Here is a 16,659-nt window from a genome sequence, read left to right as displayed (position 1 = left end):
AATTGTCTATGCCTATGTTTTGAAAAATAAAAAGCTTTAGTTAAAAAAAAAAATCTAAGCTAGTTGTGTGTATAACTAGTACTGATGTACATCTGTTTGTCTTTTCAAGACAACTTTTTTTTCCCTCACTGGATTGTTTTTCTTTGTTTCTTTCTGGTTTCTTTCTTGAGTTTCTCTTTTCCCTTATATTTAAATTTCTAAACACAGCCCAAATTCTACAAATCAAATCTCATTTCTCCTTCTTTGCTTTAGACTTGCAGAAAATGATTTTATTCTCCTTGGTTAAGGCCAAATCTCCTACTTATGCCCCTGGATCTCAACCCCTTTCTACAATGCCTCCTTCTCTGATACCTAAAAATATGTTCAGAGATCTTCATCCTTAAAAAAAAAAACTTTCACTTGATCCTTCTATTCCCTCAAACATTATCTTATAATTTCTGCTCCTTTTCACAAATTTCTATAAAAAGTCACCTATATTTGTCACCACTACTTTCTCACATTACACTCACCACTACCACCAGCTCCTTTCAATCTGGCTTCTGACTCCCTTTTCTCCCAAATGCTCTCTTTTTTACACTGTTGACTGTACTCTCCATCCTGGACGCTATATGGCAGGGAGTCTTCGGAGTAACTCAAAATTTACAATCTATGATCCTTTTGCTTCTAGGATATGACGTAAACACATCTAAAGAACTCAGTCGGGCTCCAAGAGACCTTGCTATGGAGTCCCCACTTTCCAGCCAATCTTCCCAACTTGGTGCCCTCTTCCTAGTCATGCTTTTCTATCCTACTTCTGCTTCTTGAGATCCCTCACTTCCTCCAAGAGTCAGGTCAAATGTCCCCTCCTATTAGAGGCTTTTCCTTATTTTCACAGTGGTCATTGATTTCATATTTACTTTGTGTTTTCTTCTCTGTGTGCATGTTATTTATTACATGCACCTTGACAATGGGAACTGATTTTTGTTTTTATAGTACCAGTGCTTTTAAAAACAGTTTTTGGCATGACTAGATGTTTAATAAATGCATGTTCAATTGACATCAGATTTTCATGGGTTGTGTTATTAGACCTCCCATTTTGGGATAGTCATTCTATTGGGGTGATGGCAATGTTTATAAGAGACAGACCATGGTTACCAGCTGAGGATTGGGGTCTGAGAGGGGACAGCATTTATCCATGGTCACTAAGCTAGCCAGTAACACAGCCAGTTCTATAACCCAAATCTTAGCATATTACTTCCTTCAGCTAATTAATTGATTTTTCCCTTCTTCTTTCTCTCAGTTAATGAAAATTCTCCCTCCTTTAATCTCAATTTGCTTTGTTTTAAAGTCCATTTTTTGTATATCCTTTAAAAAAAAAAAGGTTATTTCCCTTTTTATTTTATTCCCTTTTTGCCTATTGATTTACACCTTTTCTTTGTTCTTTCATTAGTCTCTGTCTTGTTCATGGAATTAAAGGTTCTAAGGCACCTACTATTCTGTATTCCCTCTTCTAAACAGTTTCTATTACTACTTTGTAGATTTGTCCTCTGGTGCCGCCCCTCCCCTTTCTATTGTAACTTAATCTTAGAAATACCACTTTCTAGAGGAAGCTGGAGGAGAGAAGCACTGCTCCACAGCAGGAATTTTCTTTTGCCTCGAATTAAGCAGTTCATTACTTACCTCCTCTCCATGATCCTTACTTTTCCTTGTGTAGGAGCTCTGATTGCCCTTCTCCTGAAACAGGTGCTGTCCAGAAATACTGTAGTCCCTCAGAGGGAGGTCTCTTTAATCCCTATTTCTACCCAATGTAATGTCTGCTTCTCCCATTTGAGAATATCTTTCTCCCCCTGTGAGAGTGTTTCCCACTTATTTTCTATTTCTAAATCCACTTTGTTTTTCCACTGTACTAAACTACTTCAAACAAGGACTAAAGGGAAGGAATTAGAGGGATAGAGTTTAACTTTTTAAGAAGAAAAAATTCTCAATAATCAGAACCATTCAAAAGCAGGGTAAGCTACCTCTATAAATAGTGGAAGAGTCTCATTATTGGAGGTCTTGAAGCAGAGACTGGATTGATCACTTGTGGAGGAAATTTCTGTTTTGATATGAATTTAAAAACTAGATAACTTCTAAGGTTCTTTCCATCTCTGGGATTCTAAGAATTACAATGGAAAGGCATTAAGAATTTACACACGAAGTACCTTTTTACCTCATATCCTGGGAGACTCATGAAATGTGGTAATCAATCAGCATTTATTAAGCACCTATTATGTGCAAAGCAAAAAAGATCCAAAGACAAAAATGTCCCTATTCTCAAAATGATTCCACTGAAGAGGGGAAGTTAACAAGTGGCAAAGGAGACCACAGGATTTAGATTTTGATCTGACTCTAGAGGTCATTTAATCCAAGTTCCTCATTTTACAGAAGAAATTGGGGTTTAGAATTGATTTGTGTTTAAGTGCCTACTGCGGGCCAGATGCTATGCTAGGGACTAAGGAGACAAAAATAAAAAGAAACAGTCTCCACCCTCAAGGAGTTTACAATCAATATGGGTAAAAGTTAGATGATTTGTTCAAAGCTGCCTCAGCAGTAAGTAGCAAAGATAAGACCCAAATCTTTTCCCTCCAAATACTTTCTTCACTGTATCACAATATTGTACCTTGTCTTCCCACTTCACCAGAATCTGGAGACAATTCTAGAAAACCAATTATACTGATTTAAAGGAAGACAGACCAAGAGGAAGATGATCTATCTGATGTAATCAATTGGTAGCAGCAGCAGCTAGCATTTATATAACACTTTAAAATTTGTAAAGCATTTTATAAAGATATCATTTTATTAAGTACTCATATTATGATGCTAGATTCTGTGGATATAAAAAGAAAATGAATGCATCTGAGTCCCTCTTCTTGAACATTTTTGACATGTCCCAAATATACACAGTGTGATATTACAGTCTGGTATGAAGGCAAGACAAAATGTTAGCCTCCTGGCCAACACCCCAGCTGGTTTCTTTTCTAATTTGTTGCTGGTGATTTTTGATCTGGTGTAGCAACTCTCAGTATGACATCCTTAGACTACAACTAGGTCAGGGCTGCTGAAGACAGCAACTCTCTGAGCCTCAGTTTCCCCAATTTTAAAAGGGGATGATAATTCCAGACTTATCTTCAATGGCTGCTGAGTTGACAGATAAGAAAGAACTAGGAAAAAAGTACAAGTGACCATTCTAGCTTATAATGACACGATCTAGCATGTGGGCACCTGGAGAGGGAGCGCTCATTTCGAAAGCGTGATTTTTTCTTCAGCCCAGAAACTCTTGGCTTCTGAATATTTGCTTCATTGAAGCCTTAGAAGGGAGGGTTGGAGAAAAGGAAACTCTTACCGTCACTTCTCTTCATTCATTATTAATGACCACACAAGATGGACATTCCTGCTTGGTAGAACAATGAGGAGAATTTTCATTAAAAACTCATCATCTTTATCTGGGGGCAGCAGGGAGGGGTCCCCTCTGGCCAAGGCCCACTGGTTGGCCAAAACTGGGTTTTGTCTTCCCCAAAGTCCTGGAAGAAATTCTAAAAAGTACTTAAGATGAGCCCCTGGCAACAGTACATGATAAATTATAAATCATAATGGATTTCGCTTATAGGGCTATAATAAAATCAGGGAAGGAATCTCTTCATTGGAGCACAGTGTGGGGGAGGGCACCAAAGTGGACACTGGAACCAGGCATTTAAGCCTATATGGCCAACAAGGGATTGGGGAGGGGAATAGACCATCTACCCCTGCAGAGATTGCTGAGCTCCCTTCCCCCTGATACTGAAGGCAGATGGTGGGTCGGCAGCTTGGACACAAAAACACTGAATGATCTGAGATTTACTCCTATCCTAAATTATTCACCAGAAAAGGGACCACGCATCTTTAACAAGCCATCGCTTTATGAAGCAAGGTTAACAATTTCACTTGATTCAGTAGAATATTATAAACTCTCTGGGGCCCATTTGAAGACTTCTACTTCAGGCAAAAGCCATGGACTCAGCACTTTTTATATTATTTAGAGAATAAAATTAACCCTCGAAGGCCCAGGCTGCTACTTCTCCTCCCAAGTTAAATATGGCCTGCTCAGCAATTTCCTCCCATATATAATTACAAGCTGCTATCCATCATGTGTAAGAGAATGCTTTTTTGACACGCTGAAAGTGACGCAGTAAGCACTTCTACTAATAGAATAAATATTTTAAATATCTCTTTTATATTTTCATCCAAATTGGAATATTTTAAAATAATTGTCCACAGCTCCTTGGTGTTTCTCTCTCTCAGTAAACACCAGCTATTTTGGGGCCAAATAACTCCCTAAACCAAATCTCTGCCTACCAAATATGGGATTGGCTAATCCTACCCCTCATCTTCCATCCATCTATCCCTACATCCCTAAGCCTAGTGAACAGGGTATTAGTTCAGAAGGATTTTATCCTGCTCAAGAACTTTCATAGGCTCCCTACCAAGTTGAATAAACACTTTTCAATCTGGCTTTCAAGATTCTCACAATCAAATCATCTTCTTTATCTCCCTCCATCCCAACTTCTCTCCAGATTAACCACTATCTCAACTTCAAGACACTCTCTGCTACAGTCAATCAGTTAGTCGACACACATTTGTTACATATGTATTATATTCCAGACCCTCTTCTAAGTACTAGGGATACAAAAAAAAAAACAAAACAAACAAGGGGCAGCTAGGTGGCACAATGGATAGAGCATTAGCCCTGAAGTCAGGAGGACCTAAGTTCAAGTCTAGCCTCAAATACTTAACACTTCCTGGTTGTGTGACTCTGGGCAAGTCACTTAACCTCTACTGCCTCAGCAAGACAAACAAACAAAATCTAGCCTCTGATCTCAAGGGATTTACTGTCAAGTGGGAGAGGCAATATGCAAATGAGCAAATCGGAGTTGTGCAGGATAAACTGAAGATAACTTCAGAAGGAAGATCCTAAAATTAAGGATGACTAAAAAAAGACTTCTTTCAGGAGATAGGACTTTTTCAGGAACTTGAAATAAGTTAAGGAAGCTGGAAGGTAAAGATAAGGAAGGAGAGAGTTCCATGTATGGGAGACAGTCAGTGAAAATGTCCAGAATCCTGAGATGGCATGTCATCTATAAGGAACAGTCAGGAGGCCAGTGTTACTAGAGTGTAGAGGATGTGGGAGGGCATAAGATACTATAAGATTTTGAAAGACGGGAAGGGGCCAGATTATAAAGAGCTTTTAAAGCCAGACAGAGGATTTTAGATTTTACCCTAGAAGTTTATTTAAGAGGAAGAGGAGTGAGGTAACATGATCAGATCTGTTCACATCTATCTTTTTAGATTACTCCGATAGCTGAGTGGAAGACGAAGAGAGACCTGAGGCAATGAGAGCAACCAGAAGACTATTCCAATAGTCTGGGAGTAAAACTGTGAAAGCCTGAGCCAGTCTAATACTTGTGTCAGAAGAAGGGAGTAAACAAAAGGTATTAAGGTAAAATCAACAGGCTTTGGCAATAGAATGGAGCAAGAAGGACATATAGTTATGAGCCTAAATGAATGCAAGGATAACCATCCTTGACAGTGACAGGGAAGTAATAAAGAGGGGAGGGCTTTAGGAGAAAAATAATGCATTCAGTTTTGGACATATCTTATAGGACATAGACAGTTTGAGAAATCTGATAGGTAGTAAAAAATGAGAAACTGTAGGTCAGGACTGAAAATCAGATATGAGAATATCTGAATCTGCTAGAGCAGATGAGACCACAGAGTTTAACAGTATTGAGGGAAAAAGGAAGAGGACCCAAGACAGAATTTTGGAGGATAATCATGGTTAATAAGGGTGACTTGAAGATCCAGCCTAAGGACAGTGAGAAGGGGCAGTTAGATACAGGAAGAGAACTAGATCCAGCAGTATAATGCAAACCCAGAGACAATGAAGACAGGCAAAAGAAGGTAATCAACAATATTGAAGGCGGCAGAGAGGTCAAGAAAGATGAAAACTGAGAAAAGGCCATTGGATCTGGCAATTAAGAAATCATTAGTATCAAATCATTGTTTCAAATGAATCATAAGGCTGGAAGCCAGCCGGCAGAGAGTTCAGAAGTGAGAGGTAGTGAATATAGAAGGCCTTTTTGCAAGGACTTTTAGCTATAAAAGGGGAAAATATGGGACAATGGTTAGTGTAATGGATAAAACAAATAATGGGTTTTTAAGCTAAAGCTGATCTCATCATATTCTACTATCTGGACCTACTGAAGGTTTGGCTTAGGGGTTACTTCTTCCATGTAACTTGAACATTCATTCTCTTCTCTCTACTCACACAGTACCCTAACCCGGTCTACTCCAATAACTTTCAAATTGGCTTCTTTGCCTTTAGTCTTTCTCTTCTCCAAGCCATTTTCCACCTAGTCAACAATAGGATTTTCTTAAAACACAGGTTTTATCATGTCACACCCCTCTTCAATCGGCTTTAGTGATTTGGAAAGAACACAAATGTTAACTAACCTGTTTCATGGTCATGACTTAAAATATTCTAATCAAACTATTTCCCAAACTGTTCTTTGGTCACAACATTCCACTGCTCAGGTTGTCATCCATACCTCCGTGCTCTCCTTTATCTCTATCTCTTGGAATTTCCAGGCTTAACTCAAGAAGCAAATCTTCAAGGAGGGAGAGGTCTCAAAGCCTAGAAGTGCCTAATATTTTGTGGGGATGGATAAATGCCCTGCTGAAGAGTACTGAATTTCTACTTTGAAAGTGTCAGATCGTTATTTGACTTCTTAATCCAATTTATATCAATTTAAGAACTATTTTTTAATTGGTCATATAAAATGCTGCTATCAGGTACAGACCTTTTCATTTTTGACACAGGTATGTATAGGCACACACAACAGCAATGTAGAAAAAAGCCTGAGGATTATAATTACTGGAGTTCTGAGTTCAAGTCCTGGCTCAGGCATTCCCTTCCTGTTTTGGGTTAAGTTATTGTGAACCACTTACTTAGTAAGTGCCTACTATGTGTCAGGTATTGTGCTAAGTGCTGGGGACATAAAGAAAGCTAAAAGATAGTCTTCTGCCTTTGAAGAGAACAAGAAAATAAGTATGTAAACAAGCTATGTACATAAATACATACATACAAACTGTTGTTTGTCCTTTGTTTCTGAAGAGGACCCAGAGTGATAACTTCTGACTCGTATGAATGGATTTGGGTAAGGCAGAATTGGATGAACTCATAGGCCCCATTCTCTCTTCCAGAGTCACCGCAGTCCAATGACAAGAAACAAGCCACGGCCACTGGTAATGGCCCAGGATGGGGGGAGAGAAGATGACTCTGGCAGACTGCCTGCATCTGTGGCCTTTATGGCTATTGCCACAAACTGTTCTCCTCTGTCTATTCTGCCAGGGAGTCTTCACTTGCTTGGGGTAAACACCCCATTAAATTAACGAAGGCTCGAGGCCTGTCAGCTATCTGCCCAGAGGCTCCCCTGGAGCCCTGAAAAGGGCTCTCCCAGAACGGATGACCACTGGCATGGGAGCTGACGAGATGACGAAGTGAGACAGAGAGGAGAGCGCTCAGGACATCTGTGGTAAATTGGTGAGGGACAAAGATCCAGAGAAGAGAGCAGGCTGAGGGTGATCAAGCGTCTAAGGCAGCAGAGTGGTCCAGAAAGGGGAGGGCTAAGGAAGGCAGACACCAGCTGGGAAGGCTCAGAAGAGAGTGAGTTCCAAATTGTGAAGGGTCTTCTCAAGGAGCTTAGCCACGAAAAGCACAAGAAATGCAGGAGGAAAGCAAGGCTGGACGAGCATGGAATGAAGGCAAGGGGAGAATGAAGAGTGAGAGGGCTGGGAACATCAGTGGGACACTGTAGGGGAAGAACCGTACAGGCAAGGAGAAAGCTTCTCTCACAGTGTGAGGGAGAGAAGAAAGGCGCAGAGGGCCTGAGATGAGGAGGGGAGAGAAGGGAGCATTCATCAATGACCTCCATCTTTTTTCTGTAATAGATGAGTTATGCTTCTTAATTGACAGGTGAAGGAGGGGGAAGCCGTGGGAGGTTGGAGGAGGGTGGAAGATTTGAAAGTGAGGGAGAAAGGGTGTCAATAAGGGAAGTAGAAAAGGAGTACCCAGCAGGTGAGGGTCCAGTGGATTGTGGAAGGGATCTAAGACCAAGGTTTGACACAGCAACAATGGCAATGCGATAAGGAGCTGGTTCACTAAGCAGTCAGGCTGAGGAAAGGAGAGCCTCGCTGGTACAGGAGTGATCCCATTGCAGAGAACCGAGAGCCTGGAGAACACAGTGGGGACGAACAAGTCTGGAGCTGAGCTGAGAAGGGAATTTCAGAGTTCGGGAACGTGGCATTGTGCAGCTGTGGCTGATGGCAAGGAGAGCTGGTGTGCCTGAGGTGGGGGGGGAGCTCGTGGGAAGTGACTGGGAAGTTAAGAGGATCTGAAGTCTCTCCAAGCCCTTAGTTTTCTAACTTTGACATAGATAACTACATGATGATAATGCTAACTTAGATTCACAGGGAGCTTTAAATTTTGCATCGCACTTTACATACAGCCTTCATTTGAGCCTCATAACAAACTTGTGAGGCAGGTACTACAGTAGTTTTTCTTTTACACATGATTTGAGCCTCATAACAAACTTGTGAGGCAGGTACTACAGTAGTTTTTCTTTTACACATGAAATAACTGAGGCTCAGTGAGATAAAGTGACTTTCCTAAGGTGGCCTAGCCAGTGTTAGAGGATGTGAACCTGACCTTCTTGATTCTAAATCTAGTACTGTATTTCACTGCCTTTCAGAACTAATAGTATTATATGTGACTATATATTTAGATATCTATCTATATGCACATGCGTACAGTGTGTGCTAAAAATCTTAGAGCAGTTTTAAGCCAGCTTAAAAAACTTTTGACACACAAGCATATGCACACCGCCCTCCTCCCCCCCACATTTTAAGCCAGTTTAAAAACTGCATACTGACTTTTGGCATGGTCTGTACATACCCCTGCACCTAGATACACGCCCAGCTCCACATACATACATGTAAGTCACTAAAGCTAAAAACGACATTAAGACTTGGCATGCTGTAGGTGTATATCTGCTTTATGCATGCATGCATGTGACAAGTCTAGTACAGTGATGAGGGAGATGACCCTGAGCTGGACTTGCTTTTTGACTAAAACATTTCTACTCTGTGAACCCAGGCGTAAGTCACTTAACTTCTCAGTGCCTTAGACAACTCTCCAGGACTGTGTGAGAGCTGAAGAGGAAGTGCTGATCTGTATTGATAGAGGAAGTTCCTCACTTGGATCTCTCATCACCAATGAAATGAAAAAAGTCTCAGTCCCATCTTCATTCATGTATATGTGAATCTATTCAGAGATTTCAATGGGTTGTGATTTCATTAATGTCAGCATTCTTTTGATTAATATAGTATCTAAACCCCACTCCATAACTTAGTAGAAGATTTTGGAAAATTGCTGTGGCTGAAAAATTCATGAATCTAAGGCCAAGCAGGTGATGAATTTCTGAATTTAGCTAAACTGTTTCTTAGATAAGAGAAATTTTGCAACAAGTCTGTGGCTAGACTTATTTCTAGACTTTTTTGTGAGAATAAATTCTTAGTGGTTTTAGTAGGCTCAGTATCCCTTCAGTGCACTGATTATATATACACACATATACACAAACACACATTTTCATTATTCACTAATTACTTCACAAGTATTACTTCTCTAAAAGCAGTAATCATTTCTACTCCTTTGTCTTCTCCAATAAGCTGAGAACACATGACTAGCAACTATGTTGGTTGATTAATGCATGGATGGTTGAATTTTATTTCCCTAGCTCATCATCTCATCTAACTTGGCTCTTCTCTTGAAGATAGAAGAGGGAAGTGAGGAGAGGGAATTCCCTTGGACCGAATACACAGAACTGTTTGGGGCCAATCTCTTACTAGGCCTGTGGCCAAATCTAGAGAGTCCCATAATTCAAAGAGATCTCAAAAATAATGTAATCCAATTTATACCCGAACAAGAATCCTCTTTATTTTTATAACAAGTCATGACTATCTAGCTTTCACCAGAAGTCCAACAGTGAGGGAGAAGCTGCTTTCCATTGAGGGCATTTCACTTTTGGAAAGTTACAATTGTTTGGAAGTTTCCCTTTATATTAAGCTTATGATAGCTTTTTTGCAGATTCTAACCTTGCTCTTAGTATGGCCTCCTAGGATCAAACAGAACAAATTTAGTCCTTTTTCAAATAGGACTGTCTCAAATGAGACAGTTACCTTGAGCTTCCTTTCCTGTGTCTTGTTTTCTCCAGGAGAAAAATCCCTAGATCTTTTCACTAATTTTTATATGACATTGATAATATCATATAACATATAACACTGAAGTCCTTCACCATTTTCAATGTCCCCCTTTGAACATCTGACAGCCTATTAATGGCCTTCTTAAAATGTAGTTCCCAGAACTAAACACAATATTCTTGATGCAGTCTAACCAGGGCAGAGTGCAGTAATACTATCATCTCCTTAGTCCTGGAAGCTATGTCTCTTACAATTTGGGTAAAGAATACATTACCCTTCTTGACTGTCATATCACATTATTGACACATACTGAGCTTGTAGCTTACTAAAATTCCCAGATCATTTTATGATGAATTGCTGTCAACCCATACTTTGACAATCTTGTTTTTATGAAGCTTATTTTTGATTACAAATCTAAGACCCTATTGAAATTCAATTTCTTAGATGCAATCCAGTGTCCAATCCTGAAGTTGGAAGTATCTTTAGGGTTACTGACTTATGCATGTGGTACCTATCCCTCCCAGATTTCTAGGATTGTGGAATTTGATAAGCATCCTATGTAAGCCTTTATCCAAGCCACTTGTAAAAAGCTAACTAGCATCAGGTCAGTGATCTATGGGCCCCCTACACTGGAATATTCCTTCCCATTAATGACTATTCTTTGGGTCCATCCATTCAATCAGGTCTGAGTGGTATTATCACTTCATTTTATATAATCATCTATCCATGAAAATAATATGAGTTTACCTAGATTTTAGCAAAGAATGTGAAAAACTATCTATAGAAAACACTGTACATTGATCTAATAGTCTAGGAGGCAGTATGGTAAAGTGGAAAGACCATTTGTTCAGGTGTTCTTAGGTTCAAATTCCATCTCTGATGCTTGTTCTATGTGATCTTGGGTAAGATCATTTTCTCATCTATAACATGAGGGAATTGGATTATTCAGCCTCTGAGATCCCTTTCCAGCTTCACAGCTATGATTCTAGAAACATGTCAAAAAAAAAGAAAATTTAGTTTAGGTCTGCTCTTGATGAAGTTGGCTTTCTGTGATGACAGCTTCTTTTTCCAAATGTTCACTAAATATCCCAGCTCATTTTACAATGATAAATTGAAGTCGAGCTCACTAGTCTATGCCTTTTTTCCATTTTCCAATTTTTCTTCTCATTATCATTATTTTTCTCTGTATCAACCCTGAGAGTTTTCCATCACTGTAGATTCCATAGAAACCTACCAAACCATTCAAGTCTTTTGAAATCTTTTCTCAAATTTATAGTTAAATATATAACTGCTAAGCTCTCCTTTCCTCTCTACCACAAATTCTCAAATGGAAGTCATTTCTACACCTCACTCACAAAGAATTTCCACTCTATATCCTTTAATTATGTAATGTTATTCTATCATTTCTTTTATATATCCTTTTTTCTTCTGAATAAAGTATATTTTCCCTGAGTCAAACTCCAGTCATGGGTCTTATCACCCTTCCGAGGTATTTACAAGTCCAAATTTGTCTCCTTATACAAAAGCCAAAGGTTCATTGTTGGCTCCTTTCTTGAATTTTGGGGTGTCTACAATAATATGCTAGTCTTCTTTTTGTTGTTAATATTGTTGTTCAGTCATGTCTGACTCTTGATAACCTCATTTGGGGTTTTCTTGGCAAAGATATGGGAGTGGTTTGCCATTTCCTTCTCCAGCTCATTCTACAGATGAGTAAACTGAGGCAAACAGAATTAAAAGATGTGTCCAAGGTCAACTTGCTAGTAGTCTGAGGTCAGATGTAAACTCAGGTCTTCCTAATTCCAGATTTGGTATTGCATGTGTCATGCTATCTAGATGCCCACTATTCTACCTTAACTTCCCATTCTAACTTGGTAAATATAAACAGGTAGTTTTCTCCTTCCTTTGCTCCCTTTTCAGTTTAAAGTCTTTCTGACTGGGAAGGAAAGACTCTATGCAATTATAATGTCTGCCAGTCATCAGTCTACTCTTATCAGTGGACGGGAATTGTTCTTATATTTTAAGTGAAGATCAAGAAATCTAAATTCCATTTTCAGACATTGTCTCTTTACCTAGAATGTGTGTTTTTGCCCCCCTGAAAGTCCTTAATTTCAGTAACAGCAATGATGAAGGTATTATCTGTCCTCCAAAGGTCTTAGTTTTCTTGCCCAAGACTTTGAAATGTTTAATGATGTTATTAGATTCTTTTTTGCAGATTTTTTTGGCTCCTATGAATCAGAAGTTGGTAATCGTAATTAATTTTAATAAAGGTTGAGAAACTATTACATTCTGGATATATGCTCTGGGAAAACAATACATCTCTATTATTGTTATCAAATCAACAAATAGCTATTTCAGTGCTCCTCAATAGAAAGTTGCCAGCTACATTCCTCATCTCTTCTTCATATGACCTTACTTTCCATGGATCTGGCATTCAACCAGGATACCTGTGTGCTGCCTGTAAGCCATGCTGAAAAGAAAGAGATTGGGAAACCACTGAGGCAACTTGTGAAGGTCCAAATAAATCAAATGTCTTTCCTAGCTTCAACTGGCGGCACACCAACTCCTAACAAGGATTGCATAAAAGTGATTATCAGTGAGTTAAAATTACAAATAAGTGAGGAATACCTAAATACCCTCAATGAGTTTAACCAAACAGGGACAAATTTATCCCTGAGTACTAAAAGTATTGAGAAAAGGGATTGTTGATCTGATCTGTGAAAATCAGAATTATTAAGAATAGCAAGTACCTTGGCTACCATTCAGAGAGTTCAAAAGGTTGGAACACTGGATTGAATCTAGGGATAGGGATAATGACTGCAGCTGCAAATGAACCCTGACAACAGCACTAGCACAGCATATTTGTGCATTCACCAGCCTATATAAAAACTGTAGACTGAGTTGTAATATATAGACACATACTTTCTCATTTCATTTGCTGGTCCCTATTCCTTTCTGGGTCAATCACTGTATGAAAACCTAGATGACTCCATATCCACTCAACCCACTTGGAGTAGGAGTAATAATCCAGACCTAAAATAGATTGGTGCCCACTTGAACAGAGAGAGATGTTGTGGTAGTAGTAGTATTGACAAGAGCTGGTTACTGATTGGATATGTGGTTATGAGGAGTCAAAAACTCTTGAGGTTGTGAATTTGGGTTACTGAACAAAAGGTGGCATCTTGATCAGAAATGGAATTGTTAGAAAGAAAGGAAGGTTTTTTTTTTAACTTGGTTGGAGAATAAGTAAATTATCTGCTTCCAAATGTATGGAGTACCATATAGATCCTATAAATTCCTACACTTTGGCTTCTGAGAAACATCCTTCTAGCTGGCTACCAGCCACAAATACAGAAATAAAGTCTCAGGCTGGAAATAACTTTAGAACTTATCTAGTCCAATAAGATCAAAATGGGTCCATGATTTAGGCATAAAGAATAAGATCATAAATAGATTAGAGGAACAGAGGATAGTCTACCTCTCAGACCTGTGGAGGAGGAAGGAATTTATGACTAGAGAACTAGAGATCATTACTGATCACAAAATAGAAGATTTTGATTACATCAAACTAAAAAGTTTCTGTATAAACAATACTAATGCAAACAAGATTAGAAGGGAAGTAACAAATTGAGAAAATATTTTTATAGTTAAAGGTTCTGATAAAGGTCTCATTTCCAAAATATATAGAGAATTGATCCTAATTTATAAGAAATCAAACCATTCTCTAATTGATAAATGGTCAAAGGATATGAACAGACAATTCTCAGATAATGAAATCGAAACTATATCCACTCATATGAAAGAGTGTTCCAAATCACTACTGATCAGAGAAATGCAAATTAAGACAACTCTGAGATATCACTATACACCTGTTAGATTGGCTAAGATGACAGGAACAAATAACGATGAATGTTGGAGGGGATGTGGGAAAACTGGGACACTGATACATTGTTGGTGGAGTTGTGAAAGAATCCAACCATTCTGGAGAGCAATTTGGAACTATGCCCCAAAAAGTTATCAAACTGTTCATACCCTTTGATCCAGCATTGCTGTTATTGGGTTTATATCCCAAAGAAATACTAAAGAGGGGAAAGGGACCTATATATGCCAAAATGTTTGTAGCAGCTCTTCTCGTACTGGCTAGAAACTGGAAGATGAATGGATGTCCATCAATTGGAGAATGGTTGGGTAAATTATGGTATATGAAAGTTATGGACTATATTGCTCTATAAGAAATGACTAGCAGGATGAATTCAGAAAGGCTTGGAGAGACTTGCATGAACTTATCCTGAGTGAAATGAGCAGAACCAGGAGATCGCTGTACACTTCAACAACAATACTGTATGAAGAGGTATTCTGATGGAAGTGGAAATCTTCAACATAAAGAAGATCCAACTCACTTCCAGCTGATCAATGATGGACAGAAACAACTACACCCCAGAGAAGGAACACTGGGAAGAGAATGTAAAATATTAGCACTACTGTCTATCTACCCAAGTTACTTATACCTTTGGAATCCAATACTTAACATGCAACAAGAAAATTGGATTTACACACATATATTGTATCTAGGTTATACTGTAACACAAGTAAAATGTATGGGATTGCCTGTCATCTAGGGGAGGGAGTAGAGGGAGGGAGGAGAAAATTTGGAAAAATGAATTCAAGGGATAATATTATAAAAAATTATGCATATATACTGTCAAAAATTTATAATTATAAAATTAATTTTAAAAAATAAAAAAATAAAAATAAAAAAGAACTTATCTAGTCCAATCCTGAAAGTGCAATCTGGATACTTGATGAATAGCTATATATTCTCTACAAGTAGTTTTACTTTCAGATAATTTAATTGATAAGAGATTTTTCATTCTTTGTGCATCTCTGTAACTTTAACCCACTGTTTTCTGAAGACAGAAAAAGGTAGATCTCCTAGCATGTCAACATTTCAGACATCTAAAGGCAGTTAAGTCCTTCTTATAGCCTTACTTAGTCCAATCATGAATCTTTTTAAAAAAATATATATTTTTTAACATTAATTTTTAAAAAATATTGACTTTTCAATTTTCTCTCTTTTTAATCTCTCCCTTACCCACTGAGAAAGAAAGCAATATGAAATCAATTATACATATGAAATCATGCAGGACATATTTCCATATTAGCCACTTTAAATGAGGGGGAAAAATCAAGAAAAATAAAGTGAAAAAAAGCATGCTTTAACCTGCAATCAGATTTCATCTCTCTGGAGGTAGATAACATTTTTCATCATGAGTCCTTTGAACCTAATTGTGAATTTTATATACACACACACACACACACACACACACACACACACACACACACACACACACACATATATATATATATATATATATATATATATATATATAAACACGGGAAACCTCACCCGGCCCGGACACGGAAAGGATTGACAGATTGATAGCTCTTTCTCAATTCTGTATATATATTTATATACATATTATATATATTATTATAATATATATAATATTATGTATTTTATATATATATAAAAACACGGGAAACCTCACCCGGCCCGGACACGGAAAGGATTGACAGATTGATAGCTCTTTCTCGATTCTGTGTGTATATGTATATATATATATATATATATATATATATATATATATATAAATAAAATTTTGTTACCTTGTAATTTCATCAGTTGATTTGAGTGATAGTTATATTAAAAGGACTTAAAAGTCCCACTTGATACATTCAGGTTGTGTAATAATCTGAGGAAGTCATTTAAGCCCTCCGTACTCTAGGCATCTCTTTCAGACTCTTAAGTCATTAAGGTGCCAACTTGTATTGGCACTGGAAACTTTCTTATCTATGTATTTATGCCAATGAAATCACAGGTCCAGTCATTATCCCTATCCCTAGATTCAATCCAGTGTTCCAACCTTTTGAACTCTCTGAATGGTAGCCAAGGTACTTGCTATTCTTAATAATTCTGATTTTCACAGATCAGATCAACAATCCCTTTTCTCAATACATTTAGTACTCAGGGATAAATTTGTCCCTGTTTGGTTAAACTCATTGAGGGTATTTAGGTATTCCTCACTTATTTGTAATTTTAACTCACTGATAATCACTTTTATGCAATCCTTATTATTTGAAATTTGTTTTCTTTGGTATAGAAAATCTTTCCCTAGTCATCAGATATCACTTATCCCACCCAGAACAATGAGTCTATCCTTTGATCATCTTCTTTTCCATGTAGTTGTTTTTATTATCAGTCCCATCTTAATCGAATTAGTCTTGTAGGTTATGCTATTCCTTTTATTGATCCTTAGTTATTTGTCCTTGATTCCATCTCTTATCTAAATCTGT

At 38.0% G+C, this 16,659-nt stretch overlaps 1 protein-coding gene across 2 annotated transcripts in view; it reads right to left on the bottom strand.

Moving 5' to 3' along the window:
• Positions 1-16,659, bottom strand: part of ZC3H3 (zinc finger CCCH-type containing 3) — a 509,307-nt gene that overhangs the window by 54,915 nt on the left and 437,733 nt on the right. The window lies entirely within an intron of this gene.

Source organism: Sminthopsis crassicaudata, chromosome 1 (genome assembly GCF_048593235.1).
Source record: "Sminthopsis crassicaudata isolate SCR6 chromosome 1, ASM4859323v1, whole genome shotgun sequence".
In the NCBI taxonomy this organism is placed as follows: domain Eukaryota; kingdom Metazoa; phylum Chordata; class Mammalia; order Dasyuromorphia; family Dasyuridae; genus Sminthopsis; species Sminthopsis crassicaudata.
The sequence above is the reverse complement of the archived record's forward strand: the minus strand, read 5'-3'. Positions and strand labels throughout refer to the sequence as shown.